This window comes from Echinops telfairi, unplaced genomic scaffold (assembly GCF_000313985.2).
Source record: "Echinops telfairi isolate 266 unplaced genomic scaffold, ASM31398v2 ScPeMD7_7475;HRSCAF=8513, whole genome shotgun sequence".
NCBI classification, from domain to species: domain Eukaryota; kingdom Metazoa; phylum Chordata; class Mammalia; order Afrosoricida; family Tenrecidae; genus Echinops; species Echinops telfairi.
In genome coordinates, this window is record NW_022111379.1 from 10,677,882 (window position 1) to 10,694,396 (window position 16,515).

At 59.0% G+C, this 16,515-nt stretch overlaps 1 protein-coding gene across 1 annotated transcript in view; it reads left to right on the plus strand.

Annotated features, from left to right (window-relative positions):
- LINGO1 (leucine rich repeat and Ig domain containing 1) overlaps positions 1-16,515 on the plus strand; it is a 198,434-nt gene that overhangs the window by 56,322 nt on the left and 125,597 nt on the right. The window contains exon 2 of the mRNA XM_045285847.1: positions 11,716-11,756. The gene's annotated coding sequence lies outside the window, so the exon portion shown is untranslated. The remainder of the gene's footprint in view (positions 1-11,715; positions 11,757-16,515) is intronic.

Sequence of the window (16,515 nt, forward strand, 5' to 3'; positions counted from 1 at the left end):
GGTGAAAAGTCTTATGGATCCAGTGGTGGTAGAAGTATCTCAGGACTGGCAGGGGTCTCCACGTGGCTCCTTCAATTCCCAGGGCATGGAGTCTATCAGCATAGTGCCATGTGTCTTACCAGTAGAGTGTCAGTCAGGGAGTGAGCAGAGAGAGAGAGAGAGAGAGAGCGTGTCTCCTGCCTCCAAGGAGGAAAGCAGGAGTTCCCAGAATCCTCAGGAGAGGGCCATGCCCACACAGAGGCTTCCTTGGCTCTGACCCTATTGACGGAGTAGACTCCACCCCTTCACTCTTAATCCTCTCAAGTCCCAAATTGACACCGGATTATGTAACTACCACAAAGCTATTAAGTCCAGTCTGACTCAGTTCTGTGGGTCAGATGTTAAGCTGGAGGCTTTTCCTGACTTGAGTAGCTGCCGGGTCTAACTAACTAGAGCGCAGGCAGATGAGCCAGGCAGCAGGACAGGCTGGTGGGGCAGAGGCACAAGTCAGGCTGGTGGCTGTAGAGTGGAATGAATCCAAGGCCAGCCGGCCAAATGGCAAGCCTCTCATTGCTCCCCAAAACCAGACGCGAGATTTGGGCCGGCAAGAAGGGCAGAAGCATTCTCATAGAGTGTGCTTAAGTAGGCGTCAACAACACTCCCTAGGGAACCTCTTTTCAGTTGGACGTGAGCTCGGATCTGATTGAGCGGGTGGCTCTTCACCCTAACCTTCCCACAACTGCGTGCATGCTTGCAGCAAAGTCCACCATGGGTGGGGCTGATTGAGGGGAGGCCTCACTGAGGATCCTGGCCAAGCCAAGTTAACGCGAGACCTAAATATCACGTGCACCCGCTCTGTGATTAATTGCCAATCAGACTTTATAATCCACAGGATGTTCCTCAGCGGAGTTTGGGAGTAGACCGGCGCTGTTTGTTCGCTCTAATCTGCCTTAGTCTAGCCACTCTACTAGGTCATGTTCCCCACCGGCAGGCGGAGGCTGCACTTGAGCTACACTGGCTGTGAGTCAAACCCGGGTTTCCCAGTGAAGCTGCAAGTTCTACCACTCAGCCACCGCTGCTCGCTCTGTGGCGTGGTAGAACATGACCTGCCCCCGGCTGTTGCGTGTAAGAGTGAAATGAGAGGTAGGGGTCCGCCCTCTAGCAGGTGGTCAAGAGAAGCTTGTTCCACCTCCTCCTCACTCCCCTCACCAGACCCCCGGCGGAGCCCTGGCCTGAGTTTCATCCTCCCTGGAGGGCCCAGCTCACTGGCAGAGAGAAGGTGAGTGACGGACTCCTCACTAATAAGGGACTCGGGACTGCCCCTTAGTACAGGAGGGGCCCACAGTGCTGCCTGGGGGTCTGGGAGGTGTGCAGTGGCTTGCACGGAGGCTGTTAGCGGGACCCCAGTGAGGTGCTGGAGCAGCATCCCGGGGCAGCAGTGAGTCTGTCCAGCTGCACCCACGTTCAAATCTCCACTCCGCCCTTGGCCAGCCAGGTGCCCTCGGAGCCTCCATGTTGTCACCAGTCGCTGGTACATAATATGTGATCCCCATGACCCTGGCATGGAGGTGGATGATCACGGTGGCTCTGGCTTCTCTCGGGAAGAGTCCCACTTTCATAGGAGACTTCAGTCCCCTGAACCCCCGCGGGACCCCGTTTCCTCTGATGGTGACAGTTCTGGCAAGGCGGAAGCCCTGGGGAGACGCTGGGGGCGGACGAGGCAGATTTTCTGCCGTTTCTCCTGCCTTCCGGCTGCCCCCTCCAGGCTCCCACCGCTCTGCGCACAGGTGGGTCAGGGTCTCGTGAATGCAATCAGCGCTTTGTTCCGAGCACTCCCTGGCCAGCGAGCGTGGGTAAAGCCCAGCCTGGGGGTCAGTGCCGGCTGGCCCCCTCCTGCTCCTGGGAAGTGAGGGGTTTCCCGGTGAAGGATCATGGGCAGGCATGCAGGAGGGGACGTGAGGGTCCAGGCCTCGGGAAGAGCCTCTGGGGATACGAGTTGAGCGTGCCCATGGCCGTTCCCACCAGGTGCGCCCTCCCCCACCCCCCTGCCCTGGGAGCTGCCTGTGGCTGCTTCCTGAATGGTGTCAGCCATCACGTTAGCTTCAGGTGTGGCCAGCTGCCGCCTGTGCTTTCTGGAGGGGTAGGGGGCCTTGCTGTTCCCCGGGGCAGGCCACCCTGCCCGCCCCCCTCCCCAGCCAGGGTCCTGTACCAGAGTGCAGGGTGGCAGGTCTCCCCTCCAGGTCTACTCCAGCCTGCGGCCAGACTGCGGGTCCTGGGTGTTGTATGGGGTGAGGGCTAGAGTAACCAGGCTGGTGGGGTGGAGGAGGTGGCAGTATTATCTCCAGGGCGGACACAGGAACTGGCAGTTACAGTCTCAGGACAGGGACAGTGCTGCACTGTCCTGTAAGGTCACTATGACTTGGAATTGACTTGATGTCAGAGGTTTGAGAAACCCCTGGGGGCAGCTCTGTCCTGTATGCCAGGGCCGCTGTGAGTTGGCATCGAGTCGAGGGCAGTGTGCTTGGTTTTGGTCTGTGGAGCAGCTCACCAGGCCACCCCCCTCCCCTCTCCCTGGTGGCTGCTGGTTTTGAACCACTGACATTTGGGTGAGCAGCAGAGCGCTTAACCATTGTATCACTGAGGCTGGCTCCTTCAGAGAGGAGGAGGACCTGCCCAAGCTTTCCCAGCAAGGCAGAGGCCCCTCCGGTTTGTCTCTATCTGGTCTGAGGGACAGAGGGGGGGCCTCGGGAAGCAGTGAGGTGGCGGGCCCACCCCCTGCCCTTCCAGTAGGATGCCCCATCTCTCCGTGTTTCCACCAGATTTCTGTTGCTCGCTGCTGCTTAGGAAGCACGGTCCAGGCCGTGGGTGAGGTGTGGTGCTCGCAGCCCTGATGAGCCCTTCTCCAGCCCCCGCCGGGCCCCAAAACTCTCTCCTGGTGGTCCATGAGCTGGCCGAGAGAACACCCAGGCTATGCTGGGACCCCTGGACATTCAAACTGTTGCACTAGCCCCCACCGGCCTTCCAGAATTCTCACACTCCCTGCTGTCCCGTGTCTGACAGAGGTGCCTGGCTGTGTCCCATGCTCCTCGAGCGAGGGACGGCCTTGGGATTTGGTGTCCCTGATTGCCATGGATAGTGGGCTAAGTATGAACTCCACCCATTGCTCTGAGGGGAACAGCTGCGGCAGTCTGCTTCAGTCTAGATTGACAGCCTCAGAAACCTTATGGGTAGCTGGGCTCTGCCGGGCAGGTCCGCCATTACAGACTGAGCAACAGTGCGTCTGCTTTGGGTTGGCGGTGGTTCATGGATTCCCTGGTGTCCCCTGCCATTCACCTGGGAGTGGTGGTCTCTTGTGGTGCTTACCTCTCAGACAGAAGAGGGCCATCCCTGTTTCTGTTTGAGTCTCCCGGTTAACAGCTTTAGAGTCATGCAGACCTGGGCTTGAATTCTGCCTCCACCCTGTGCCAGTTGAGTGTCTTGGGGGAGCCATGTCCTTGCTCTGATTATTAGTTTCAGAGCCCCTGGGGGCAGAAGGCACAGTGCTGGGCTGGAGCAGCTCTGGCTGGCCTTGGGGGGCCTGGGCAGAGCCAGCCTGGGCCTTCTCAGAGGCTTAGGAAGGCACACCAACCCCACACAGTCCTACAGCAGCTTCTTCTACATGGCTGACCCACAGAACTGCAGCAGCCCCTCTGCCCTGTAATTATGCGAAGGCCCCAGTCCTCTGCTTGGGTCAGCTCATGGAGCTTCTGGGGACAGAGGGTGACGTCCAACATCTCTGCCCACCTGGCAGTTGAGGCTCTGCCACTAGGTGTGACCCAAGCCCCTCTCCACCTGTCTCCCTCCCAGGACCTCTCCTTCCCTGATCCCTCTTTCCTCCAGACCCCTCTCCTCTCTGGCTCAGCTGAGGTCTTAAGGATTCTTTGCTTGGATAGTCTCACTGAGGCTTCCTGGGTTTGTGGGGTTGGGGTTGGGGGGCGCAGGACTTTGGCCCCGGAATGGGGTGGAGTAGTGGGCTTCTTGGGTGTGTGTGGGGGACCAGGGTGTTGGCCCCGGAATAGGGTGGGGAGTGGGAGAGCCTGGCTCCACTTTGCTTCCCTGCACCTGCTGCCCGCAGAGCCCGCAGCTGCTGCCTGCAGAGCCCGCAGCCCCCAGGGAGGCTGTCAGGGAAGCTGAGGTGGGAAGTTGCTTGTCTGTGGGACCACAAGGTCAGGCAGGGCCCTTCAGTTGCTTGAGTGGGCTCCGGGGAGAGGCTGGCCACAGTGGAGCCTGTGAAGCCCCCAGCTGCTTCTCCTGGGAAGCCAGACTCTGTTTCTCTGGCCACTCTCAGGATTCTGAGCCTAGGATATGGGCCTCAGCAGGGGCAGTGGGAGGGGTGGGGACCTCTCTGGAACAAGAGTCCTTCGCGTGTGCTGTGTCCTTGATGCAACAGAGCCGGATAGAGTAGGACCTCGGTCCCAGAGGTCACTCCCCCCTGCCGTCGAGTCAGTACTGACTCGTAGCGACCCTATATGGCAGGGGAGAGCCTCCCTGTGCGTTTCCAAGACTAACTGGAGGAGAAAGCCCTGTCTTTCTCCCGGAGGAGCAGCTGGTTGTTTCAAACTGCTGACCTTGCGGATCACAGCCCACCTCCTTAGGAGGCTTGAGAACCTGAGACGGGTCCAGGATAGTGGAGAGTGGGTGGGGAGAGGGTTGTTTCCGTCAAGGCTCAGTTGAGGGTTCTTGGGCCCAGCAGCTCGGCTAGGCTGGCAGCCCTGGAGGGCAGAGAAGCGAACCTGGGGCTTTCTGAGGAGTTAGCTGGGCGGGATACCTCCCCCAGGCTGGCACGGTCTCCTTGGAGAACCAGCAGGAGAGGCCAGGTTTGGGTGGTTCCCCTGGCCTCCTGTGCCCACCCTGGGCTTCCTCTGGCCTCCTGTGCCCTCCCTGGGCTGTCTGTCACTTGGTGAGGTGGCGGCCTGATTTTCAGGGTGCCTGGAGGGCCAGGAAAGGGATGGAGGTGGGGTGGGGGGTGATGACTGCTTGAGGAAGCCCACTGGCCTTTGGCTGCATTCCCTAGTCCCTGTGGCCCTGCTGCGTGGCCCGGCCAAGCAGCCGTGCACTCTGAGGCTCAGTTCCCTCAGCTCCCCTGGACCCCTCTGGGATGGCGGGTCAGGGTCCGCCTCGGCAGGCCTCAGACTTTGGGTGCCTTTCCAGACCCTCTGTGCCTACTTCCCTGGACCCACCCTATTGCCCAGACCCTCACTCTGCAGACCCCAGCCACTCCCTCCAGGTGGCTCTCCCTGATCCTCCCGCCCGGCGCTGCTCCCTATTTGCTTCCTGCTCCTTGGGACTGCTCTGACCCCGAGCAAGCACGGGGCACACTGTACTTGTACAACACTGGGCAACAGGCCTGTGATGCCCAGTGGCAGGCCAGTATGGTTGTCGCCAGGTGGGGAGCACGTGGGAGCCACTCATTTGACCCACGTGAGCCGCTCCTGCAATGGTGAGAGGAGTTGGGGGCATAAAGCAGGCAGGGAAGGGCCTTGGGATATAGATAAGGAATCCCGGCATCAGGCAGAGAGTGCCCAGCAGAGGGGCTCACGCCTGGGACCCTCCCACCTCATAATGCCGGGAGCCTTCTGCATCCCCGCTGCCTGATGGTCTCCTGGTCACCCTTCAGAGCTCTGCTCCCAGGATGCTTCCTGGGGGAAGCCCACCCATGCTCAGGATGCCCAGCATGTAACCCCCCAGTATGACCACTGACTGCCTACCTCTGCCACCAATGGCAGGGATGGGCAGGGTTGGGCACTCCCCAGTTCCCCTCTCACCCAGTGCCTGGCCCTGAGCAGGTGCCCCCGTGATGGACGGCCTTGTGCAGGGCTGGAGCCTGAAAGCCCCAGGCTGGGGGAGCAGGGCTGCTGGGGTGGCAGGGTGGGCAGACCTCCAGCCAGGTGGGGGCAGCGCCGCAGGCTCCCAGCTGAGCTGTGCCCTTTGTGTGTCCTGGGTGGCTCTGGCAGAGCTGTTTGTAGGGACAAAGCTGGCTCTGGCCGCGCCTCAGTGTGCAGACTGGGCTCGCTGGCTCCTGTTGGAAATGCACAGAGAAGAGGTGGACGGAGCCAACTTGTCACCCCAGGGCTGGCTGGGGACTCTGGGGAGTGGGGGCAGCCATGGGGGCGGAGTCTGTGGGAGGCCGGACGATTGGTGGATCCAGCCCTGACCTCACCAAAATTATTTTTAAAACCTGCAAGAGAAAGGGGATATTTTTAACCTCTGTTCCATCAAGACATCCCAAGGGAAGAGGAAGGAGGCAGATGGAGGCCTAGGGGAGGCAGGAGCGGGGCTGGGGGCTTCAAGGGGAGGGGCGGCCACAGAGAGAGCCCTGCGGACAAGCTCTTTTGTCCCTAGTACTTTTAAATTTTTTAAGAGCTCCAAACAGCAGGAGGAATGGTGGAGTTCATTATATCGAGTTATCTCCTCCGTTTCAGGCAAAGATCAATCTTCCGAGTCTTGCAGCTCTGAGGGGTTGGGAGGAGGGGTGAGGAGGGAAGCGAGAGAAAGCGGGAGGGAAGGGAAAAAGCTCCCCGGACCTATTTCCGCCGGCTAACAAGATTACTTGGCTGCTTGGCAGCAGTGCCAGCTGTTGGCAGGCATCCTGGCCCCTTGCCAGCCCCGCTCAGCTGCTGCCTGCCCCTTAAGGCTCCCACCCAAATGGGGCAGGTTGGCAGGTGTGAGATCCTCAGATGTCTCTGGGGTGGGGGGCTGCTGGGCCTGCCTTCCCAAGGAGGCCTCAAGCCCGACTGCTTCCCAGTGGGGCAGCCGCTGCTCCAGCTGGTCTGGGCTCAGCCTTGCTCACACCTACCTGCCTTTGCTCAGGAAGTCCCTGTTCTCTGGGAGAGCCCTGGACTCCTTCCCACTTCTGCAGATTAGAAGCCATTTGTATAGGGACTAAGCGCACAGGCTTTGGACCTATATAGAGCCTATTCACTTTGCCCATCCACCCATCCATCCACCCATCCATCCACCCATCCATCCACCCATCCATCCACTCATCCATTTCTTTCACTACTCTGACCGTGCTGGGCATTGCCCTCACCCTGGGATGGAGGGAAGAAGGAGGAGGAGGTGGATAAGATCCTCCCACCACTGGTTTATGTGACAATGATAAAGGGGTAGACGCCAGGAAAAATATGGGAGAGGGTGGGGTGCGCCGTGCCTCTCTAAGGGCCTCTTGCTTGAACAGAACAAATCAAACACTCAAAGACTGGAGCCGGACCAGACTCAAAGGCCAGAGGGGGAGGGAGGTGGGTCGTGGAGGAGGGAGGGGGGCTGGCCTCGGAGGGCCGGGTGGTCTGGACTTCACTCTCCATATGGCTGCGGAGACCCCTCCTCTGTGGCCCATCTGCTATGTGCCATCATTTTGGGGCGGGACAGTTTGGGGCCAGCGGTGTTAAGCAAGGGCTCAGCCAGCAAGGAGCTGCCCAGGTGGGCAGAGAAGCTGGAGGAGTGGCCAGCCCGACTCCTGTTTTGTAGGTAGAACTGAGAGGGCCTGTTGGTGGCTTGGGTATAGGGGGGGTGGTGTGGTGTGTGTGTGTGTGGGGAGGGCCAGGGGAGGACACGAGAATCGAGGCTGACACAGAGGCTTGACTAAACAGCCAAGGGAAGACCTGGGTGACCTCATTTGAGCATAAAATGAAGAGCTTTGCTTGGGACGCGGCTGTTTGCCGACCAGTGGGAATGACCAAAGGGCCGGGTGGGGGTGGCTGGTGTGCAGGAGAAGACCTGGCTGGAAGGGAGGCCTGGGAGCTGTCCCGGGTGACTGAGGTTGAAGGCATGGGACCAGGCAGCGCTTGGGGGCCCCCTTGGGCATTTGGAGGGAGGCAGGGTAAGAGGGACAGAGAAGACAGCTGGGAGGGAGGCCTGCGAGGATGCTCGGAAGCGGCCGAGCCCTGGGAAGATGGGGCAAAAGCCTCTCCGGGTGCAGGGAGCAGTGGGCCGTCAGGTGCAGCCCAGAGCTCCAACCAGGAAGATAAGAGTGCCCACTGGTTTGGCAACGCGGAGGTTCCCGGGGACCTTGAAAAGAGCCGTTTTGTGGAAGCGCAGGGACAGGATCCCAGCTGGAGAGGAATCCGGGGAGAATGGGACACGCTCTTGAGTTTTACTATCAAAAGCCGAAAGAGCCCAGCTCACCGCCATCGAGTGGATGTTGAGTCACAGCGACCTACAGAACAGGGTAGGGCTGCCCCTGTGGGTTTCCGAGACCGTCACTGTGGGGGGGAGTAGAAAGCCTGCCTCTCTCCCGTGGAGCAGCTGGTGGTTTAGAACTGCTGACCTTGTGGTTAACAGCCCAATACATAACCCGCTATATCACCAAACCATAAAGCCAATGCCTCAGAGTCGATGCTGACTCACAGCAACCCTACAGGACAGGGCAGCACTGCCCCCATGGGTTTCCCAGACAGTAGCTGTTCCCGGGAGTAGAGAGCACCGTCTCTGTGCCACCCGGACTCCTTTTACTGTAAAGTTTAGCAGAAAATTAGAAGGGCAAATGGAGCCAAGGAATTCCTTCCTCTTTCCCCTTTTCCCCTCCCTCCCTTCTGATTCTCAGTCGCAGGATTGTGGCAAATTTGCATGGCCTTCACTTGCTGTGTGACCTTTGGGGCAAGCAGCTCCACTTTGGTGCCTTAGTTACCTCATCTGTCAACTGTAGATGACGACCCACAGGTTGCTAGACTAGTCCGGAATAGGTGCTCAGGAAAGGGGGCAAATGCTCTTGAGGAGGAGCTCTGTGAGGGAAGGACATGGGCACAGATGTCTGTCTTTGGAGGGCAATTCGGCAGTGAGCGTCTCAATTTACAATGCGTAAACCCTAGAGCCTAGCTGTGTTAGTCTGGGTACTTTAGAGAAACAAATCCACAGAAACTCATGTAAAAGAGAGAGTTTTATATAAAGGTTAAGTGTGCATCAAGAAAACATCCCAACCCAGTGCTGCCCAAACCCACAAGTCCAACATTAACCCATTAACCCTTATGTCCGACACCAATCCACAAAGTCCTCCTCACAAAGCAGACATGATGCCGACTGCAGGAGGAAAGCTGAATCAGTGAGCGTGTAAGCATCTCAGCGCTGGCAGGGGTCTCCACGTGGCTGCTCCAGCACCCAGGGCTGCATCGGGGTAGGTCCATGGGGCTTCTCCTTGGGGATGTCTTGCAGGAAGTGAGCCTTGCCAGCTGAAGCAGGGACCTGGCTAAGGCAGCTGCACCCTGGTCCGACCATCACAAAACAAGAGACCCGAGAACTAGAAAGGCGAGGCTCACCGAGCCATTTATCTCTCCGCCCTTCAATTAACCCCACAGGTGTTTATCAGCCAGGTTGGCACAATAAACTAACTACCTCACTAGCCTTTAGTTATGGACCCCAGAAACATATTTGCCCACATGCCCAAAGAGGTAGGGTACTTGGTTTTTGTTTTTCCCTCAACCATGTTTGCAAGAAAATAAAAAACAAAGTTGAAGCCCCTCAGCGCTCCTCTCTGGGGGTCTGGGTGGAGAGATGAGGAGGGCTTCACGGGGCGCCGTGGCACCCGGAAGGCCTGCCCTGTCGCTGGCCGCCTGGGCCCAGTGACTGAAGTTCTGCGTCTGTGGTGGTCACCAGGGTGAAAGCACACGGGGTGTGCTCAGGCAGGCTCCCGACCCCGACAGTGGGCCTTAACTTTCCGGTCTGCAAAGCCCGCACTGAGAACAGCACCCATCTGATGGGGCTGTCACAAAAATCAGATGGGTGCTTATGTGACGCTACAGAAGGGGGCTGGTGGCGCAGGCAGTTAAGCGCTCAGCGGCGAACTCAAAAGGCTGGGGGGTTTGAACCCACCCAGCGTTTTTGAGGGGGAGGGACCTGGCGAGGTGCTTCCACAGAGGTGATAGCTGTGTACCCCCCCCTGCTCCCCGACACACACCATGGGGTCGTGGGGTCCCCGCAGCCCAGCGTGTGGCACATAGTAAGTGTGCAGTGAGCCCTGGCAGGGACAACTTAGGGTTCTGCGTGGACAGGGAGAGGTCACCCATCGGCACTGAGACTGTGATCCCCCCACCATATACTTACATACACACACTGGTCACCTTTCTGCCCATGGACACAAGTGGGCAGTGCAAGTGTGATTCCCAAGGGAGGGTGGTCCTAATCTCTGGGGAGGGCACTGGACGCAGGAGTGGGTGTGTGGATGTCTCCATGTTCAGCAAAGAACATGCTCCGGCATTGCTTATCGAGTAAGACACTGGATACATGCTCTCACCACATGGTGGAATACTATGCAGCCAGGAAGAGAAGGGTGTTCTGGTGCACCGATGAACCCTACAGAACATGGTGGGGCGAGTGAAGAGACATAGGGCACCAAAGGATACACAGTGTACGAGTCTAGTTCTCTGAGAGACCCCTGACTGGCAAAAACCTGGAGACCCAAGCTTATGAGTGCCTACTGGGGCTGGAAGAAGCGGGGAAGGAACAGTTAGTTCTTCAGGGGCACTGGGTGTCCGTTAAGGATGATGAAGACATTTTGGAAACAGATCATGGAGAAGGTTGTTGGACAGTGGTTCTCAACCTTCCTCAAGCTCTGACCCTTTCATACAGTTCCTCATGTTGTGGTGACCCCCCAACCATAAACGTTGTTTTCGATGCTACTTCATGACTGTCATTTTGCTACTGTGATGAATCAGGCGACCCCTGTGAAAGGTTCTTTCGACCCCTAGAGGGGTCGAGACCCACAGGTTGAGAACTGCTGCAGCAGAGGAGTGAGCATAAGTCATGTTACGGAGCTGAGCACAGGACACATGTTGAATGGGCAAATGTCTTGCTATCCATATTTTTACTATAACAAAACCACGTTAAACTATTTTTTTAAAAGACTCATACGTAAAAGTGATCATGTAGGCTTCCACCTCCTCCAGGAAGCCTTCCCTGGCTGCACTGCCCCTGGTCAGATCTCTAGTGCTGGTGTGGCCCGTTTCCTGCCGTGGGGACTGAGTCAGAGGGGTGTGAGTGCCTGTGGTCCCCTAGTTGCCCACTCCCTTTTGGAGGGTGAGGGCTGTGTTTGGCAGGCTGGACACGGCTCCTAACCAGTGGCTCTTGGAGTTCGATCTCCGCCAAGGGCAGCATCAGCACCGCCCAGGAGCCTGCTGGAAGGGCAGGTTCTCTGGTCTCCCCTCAGACCGCCTAAACCCGGTGGGGGGAGCCCCCACACGGTGGGATTCGGGGGATTCCGATGCTCACTCAAGTGTAAGGGCTGCTGCCCTTGTCTGCTGGTGGGGAGACCAAGCACCGTGAGTGAGGGGGAAAGACTGACTCGCCACAGGATGAGCCGCCAAGACTGGGCCGGGGTACAGGCTCCAGTCGGAGGCCGGAGAGGGCCTGGGCACCCGCTTCCTGTCGCTGACCCTGGGGGGGTGGGGGTGGGAGGATTTGAGAGTCACCCGTGTGTGTCCTGCTGACTGCCCTCCCGGTCTGTGAGTGTGTCCCTCCTGACCCCTGCTGTGACCCCTTCCAGGTCGGCTGCAGCCCAGTGCTTGCACAGAAAGTAGCCTTGACTGGGCGTGTAGCCGGCTGCACTTGGGCGGCTCAGGGCTCCTCCTGGTCCTCCTGCTGGGGGCACCAGAGCCCCACTGAGCAGAGACCAGGTGAGGTGGGGACAGGAGTGGTCCTGGGTCCAGGAGTCTGAGGAAGGGCCCCCATGTGTCTTTCTCTCACCCCTTCCTTGCCCTTTTTCTGCAGGTGTCTGCTGAGGAGCCCTGAGCCCACCGCGTTCCCCCAAGGTAAGCACGCCCTGTCTGTGTTGGTGGACCAGGCCCGTGCCGGACAGGGCCCAGGGTCTCTCTCCTCAGCCCCTCCCTCTACCTCCTTCTGTCTCCTCCATCCTTTGGCTATCCAGGGCGGTGGTGGTGGGGGCCGGCGGAGGGCTGCTGTTGAGTTGCCACATAAAGACGTGGACAGACGGTTTGCTCCTTGCTCTGAGGGGCCGGGGCTATGTTGCTGAGGGACAGCCGCGGGAGTAGCTGCTGTGGCCCTGGGGGTGTGAGTCTCGGGCCCTTACTAAAGAGGACACAGAATTGAGGGTCATTCAGGTGAGGTGGTCAGGGCGCCGCTTGAGGCCAGGGGTGCTCTGGCCTTAGGGGTCTGCTTGTAAGCATTTTGGGGACATGATTCCAGTGCCTGTCGGGCACTCCTAAATGAGGGGTGGCCAAGGCAGACCCTGCCCTCTGCTCTGTGCCCCCCTCCCCACTTCCTGCATCCCCTCTGACTCCAGCTCCAGGGAGACCAAGCTGGCATGTGATCCCTGGGAGGGTCTCTGGTTTTAAATCGGCATTACAGAGCCCAAGTGTGTCTGCCGAGTCAGCCTCACCTCCGTGCACGGAAGGGAGTAGAAGGGTGTGAAGCCGGGAGGTGGCATTGCCCCCGGGCCTGTGCGGCAGCAGCAGGGGCTTCCAGGGTGGGGCTACCTGGCCCTCCACCTGGGCCTGGCCGCCCGCAGAAGGCAGGGGTTAGCTGAGACCATAGGCTCAAGGTCCAGGCCCAGTACTGTGTGTGAGAGCCCCAGCGCCTTATCTGTGAAAGGGGTCCCCCCACACCCCACCCCCTGTGCGCCCTCCTGCCTAAGAAGAGTCTGAGAGGCTCTGCTTCCTCGGAGCAGCTCCGGCAGAGGTGAGCGCAGCCTTTCTGCCGCTCTCCAGGAAGGTTTGGTGACAGGGTTGGAGATGCAGGGCTCAGGGGACCCAATCCAGGCCGACTGCCTGGAGGAGGTCTATTCATGGTTCTTAGTTTTTGCCCTAGTCGATCACCTCTTTAGAGTTACCCACCCAAAGAGCAGGGTTTTCATACTTTAATTAGCCAATTAATGAATCTTAACAACAGCCCACGAAGGAGCAGTTTGGGCTTTCTTAGAAGTGGGGAAGCTGGGGCTGAGAGGCAGGGCCCTGCCCCACTGAGGACAAGGGTGGGCGTGCCCTAGAGAAGGGGTCAAGGGCTTCATCTCACAGCCCTGCGCCCCAGGACCTCCTCATCTGACATGCCGTGTTGAGCCTCCTCAAGGGAGGGGCATGGTCGAGGCCAGGCCCTTGGCCACCATGCCCAAGGGAGCTAGCATCTGCTCTCTAGGTGCGGTGCAGGGGTGCTGTTAGTCAGGGGGGCACGGAGTTCATGAGGGCAGGGCTGGAGGCTGGAGACATGCCACAGGGCCCGTCCATCCCTTTCTGGACACGAGCCAGGCCCCTGTCCTCCATGCTGCACTGATGGCCTACTCTGAGAAGCTGTGCCCACAGTAACTGCTGCCCCCAGCCGCCCGCTCTGTCCCCACTGACTGACCCGCCACCCCATGGGAGCCGAGTGGGCCCAGCCTCATTGACCCATTAGTCCAGCAACAGATCTGTCCCAGGCCCCAGAGGGTATGGGAGGCACAGGGTGGTTCCTGTCCAGGAGGGGGATGGGCAGGCGCCTGGGGGCCCCAGACACAGGGTTCAGCGACAGAGAGCTGTACTGGGGTGGCTTCAATCGGAGCGGCCAATGGTGGCGGGCGGGGAGGGCTAGGGAACTGGCTACTGGATGTGGTATCAGATATGCATTTGATGATTTATAACATGCGGGATGCCCCGTGAAATCTCTGGAATAGAAGAAACGCATGTGGTTAGATGCATTGTGTGTGTGTGTGTCAGGAGCCAGGGAGGGAGGCATCATGTAAATCTGAGAGCCACCATGACGGCTGCAGAATCTGTCAGTGGGAGGGCGGGAGGAGTGGCAGGTCACACCAGGGCGTGGTGGGCTCTGTCCAACGGCCAGGCTGCAGCAGTGTCTGCCAGTCTCGGCTGGAGGTTCTGTCTTGGAGCAGACAGATACCTGTCTGCAGAGACCAGAAATGTGAGAGCCACCCTAGAAGGGACCCAGAGCTACCTGTCACTGCCCAGGAGGCTGGGAAAAGGGTCTGGCTTGGATAGGTGGGCTTGGGGGGCATTGTCCCCGCCAGAGCTCACGGGTCTGCCTTTGGGTGTGGCTGGATGCCAGGACTTCCTGTGGGGACTGCAGGTGGGCGTCAGGGAACTGTCCTACAGGACAGCCTATCCTTGGTACTTTATTCTCAACTTTAAAGCTCAGAGTGTCTCAGCTTTGTTGGTGTTCACCCCACAGTTAGCCCAGCACAGAGTCAGGGAGCACCCCCACGGTCCCTCCGAACCAGACCACTGGCCTCAGACATTTCTGAAGTGTTAGGGGATGGGCTTCCTGAAAGCGTGGAGTGGAGGGTTCAGGTTCTGGGCCCCCTGCCTGGGCTCATGCTGTCAGGAGCAGTGCGACCTGGGGCCGGTTTCCTCTCTCTTCTGTACAGCGGACGCTGCAGTGAGCTCCTAGAGATGCTGGGGAGATCAGATGAGGGGATGCACGAGAAGCCTTTGAGCACAGCCTGTGGGCACGGAGGCCCCGTCTACGGAGCTCTTGGCATTTCTAGGCTTGGCGGCTGGCTGGTCTCTTAGAGGCTGCTTAGACTTCTGGGCTGCCGCTTCCCCAGGGGTAGCTGGGTGTGAGGCTGGGGCAGAACTTGCCCCTGCTCCTGAGATGGTCCTTGCTGTACATGTTCTCAACCACGGGGGGCTAGTTGGGGGGGGGCATAAAGGGAGGAAGTTCTGAGCTGTGAGGAAAGAGGGGGGCAGCTTATTGAGGCCCAGGAGGCAGCTGGGGCGATGCTGGACTGACCAGCTGTGTGTGTCTATTGGGGCGCAGGGAAGAGAGAAGGACGTGCAGGCCACCTGGATTGCACCAGGCCAGGCCCCCCACAGAGGGGCTATAAAGGAGTGTGCTGAGACCACCCCCTCCCGGGTGAAACCCGGAGGCCCCTGCAGGGCTGAGAGGTGACCCAAGGCATGGAGGAGGCAGAGCTGGGATGGAACCTCCTGGACCCTGCCCTTGGAGCCCTGGTGGCACTGTGGTTACGAATTGGGCTGCTAACCGCAAGGTCAGCAGTTTGAAACCACCAGTCGCAAGACGGGGCTTTCTACTCTTGTAAAGAGAGAGCCACAGTATCGGAAACCCTCGGGGACAGTTGTACCCTGTCCTGTAGGGTGGCTGTGAGTCGGCATCGACTCCATGGCAGTGAGGGTTCGTTTTTGTTTCTATTTGTCTCGAGCAGGGGCAGGGTGTGCCTGGCATGGCTGTATGTGCATGTCTCCTGCTGGTGCCCTGCCCCACCCTCACCTGCCACCAGCAGGAAGTTCTCTGGGGAACGTCTTAGACCAGTGTATATGTGGGGAGGGGGGTTCCCGTACCTCCCCCATATTGGTACCGGGCGGGGTGTGTGTGGCTGTTTGCCTGCATATGTCCCCTCCTGTGACAACCCATCTCCACCTTCAGCTGCCTGCCAGGAAGCAGAGTGCCCACAAGGCTCTGGAAGGTGCACCTGGTTAATAAAAATAATTCATGGCTAAAACCCTATCTGCTGGACGTGGGTCAGAAACAATGGGTCTGTTGTCTCCCCTGTGCAACTTAGGAAACGGAGTCCAGAGTCACCGCGGTGGCGTGTGGGCAGAATTTGGACCAGGCAGTGGGGGCCTGGTGGGGTCCAGCTGAGTGGGTCCTCCTGGGAGACCTCCCCCAGGCCCCAGGCAGTCCCTTCGGGCCTTTCCACTTCAAGGGGAGCTGCCCGCAGGTTCTGACAGCTCTTAGGTCCCAGATGTGGAAACTGAAGCTCAGGGGGCCAGGCCACACTGACACCAGAGCCTGGAGTTGACACCCCTGCCCTGCGACTCCATGCCCCAGGCTGCTAGCAACCTCCTTGAGCCGCTGATGCCCCACTCCTCACTAGCCATCATCACCATTTCTGGAGTGAAATGATCAGCCCCCCCCCCCACCCACCCCCGGAGAGGAAAGGAGCGAGCCTGGGCCTCAAGTACAGAGGCAGAGAGGCAGAGCCGCGTGGGGGAGGGCAGGGCAGGAGCTCATCTCTCTCCGGTGGCAGGTGGGGGTCCTTGCCTGGTTAAATGCCCTGTCCACCACCTGAGGCAGTTTGGGAAGGGGCATCAGAAGGCTCTGGCACTTCCCAACTGTGTGATCTTAGGAGTGTCACTTTAGCTCTCCAGGCTCCATTTCTCATCTCGGAAGGGGGAATGGTGGTGGGGCCCATGTGGCTGGAGGGCTGCAGATTGAAGGGAGCCCCCACATACCACGAGAGCCTCGACACCCCATTGTCTTGTAGCTTTGTTTCTCACAAGCTTTCTGAAGCCCCCGTGTGTGAGGAGTGACAGCTACTAAGGGACACTCCATAGATGCTAGACAGTGTTGTCAATGTCACTTGCCGGGCTGTAGAAGGTTCTAGAAGGCAGCCGAGCTCCTGTGTGTAACTACATGCCAGAACCAAGAGGAATGGGGCTGACTGGAGCCGGCCTCAGGCTCCCCCTCCCCTTCCCCTAACTCCCCCTCCCCAGGCCTCAGATCTAAATTCTCCATTCCCTGGGGAGCTGGGGAGGGCGAGAGGGTGCTGCTACTTGAAGTGTTAACTATCTATCATGTTGTTTCCCACCAAGGATTTGTGAGGGC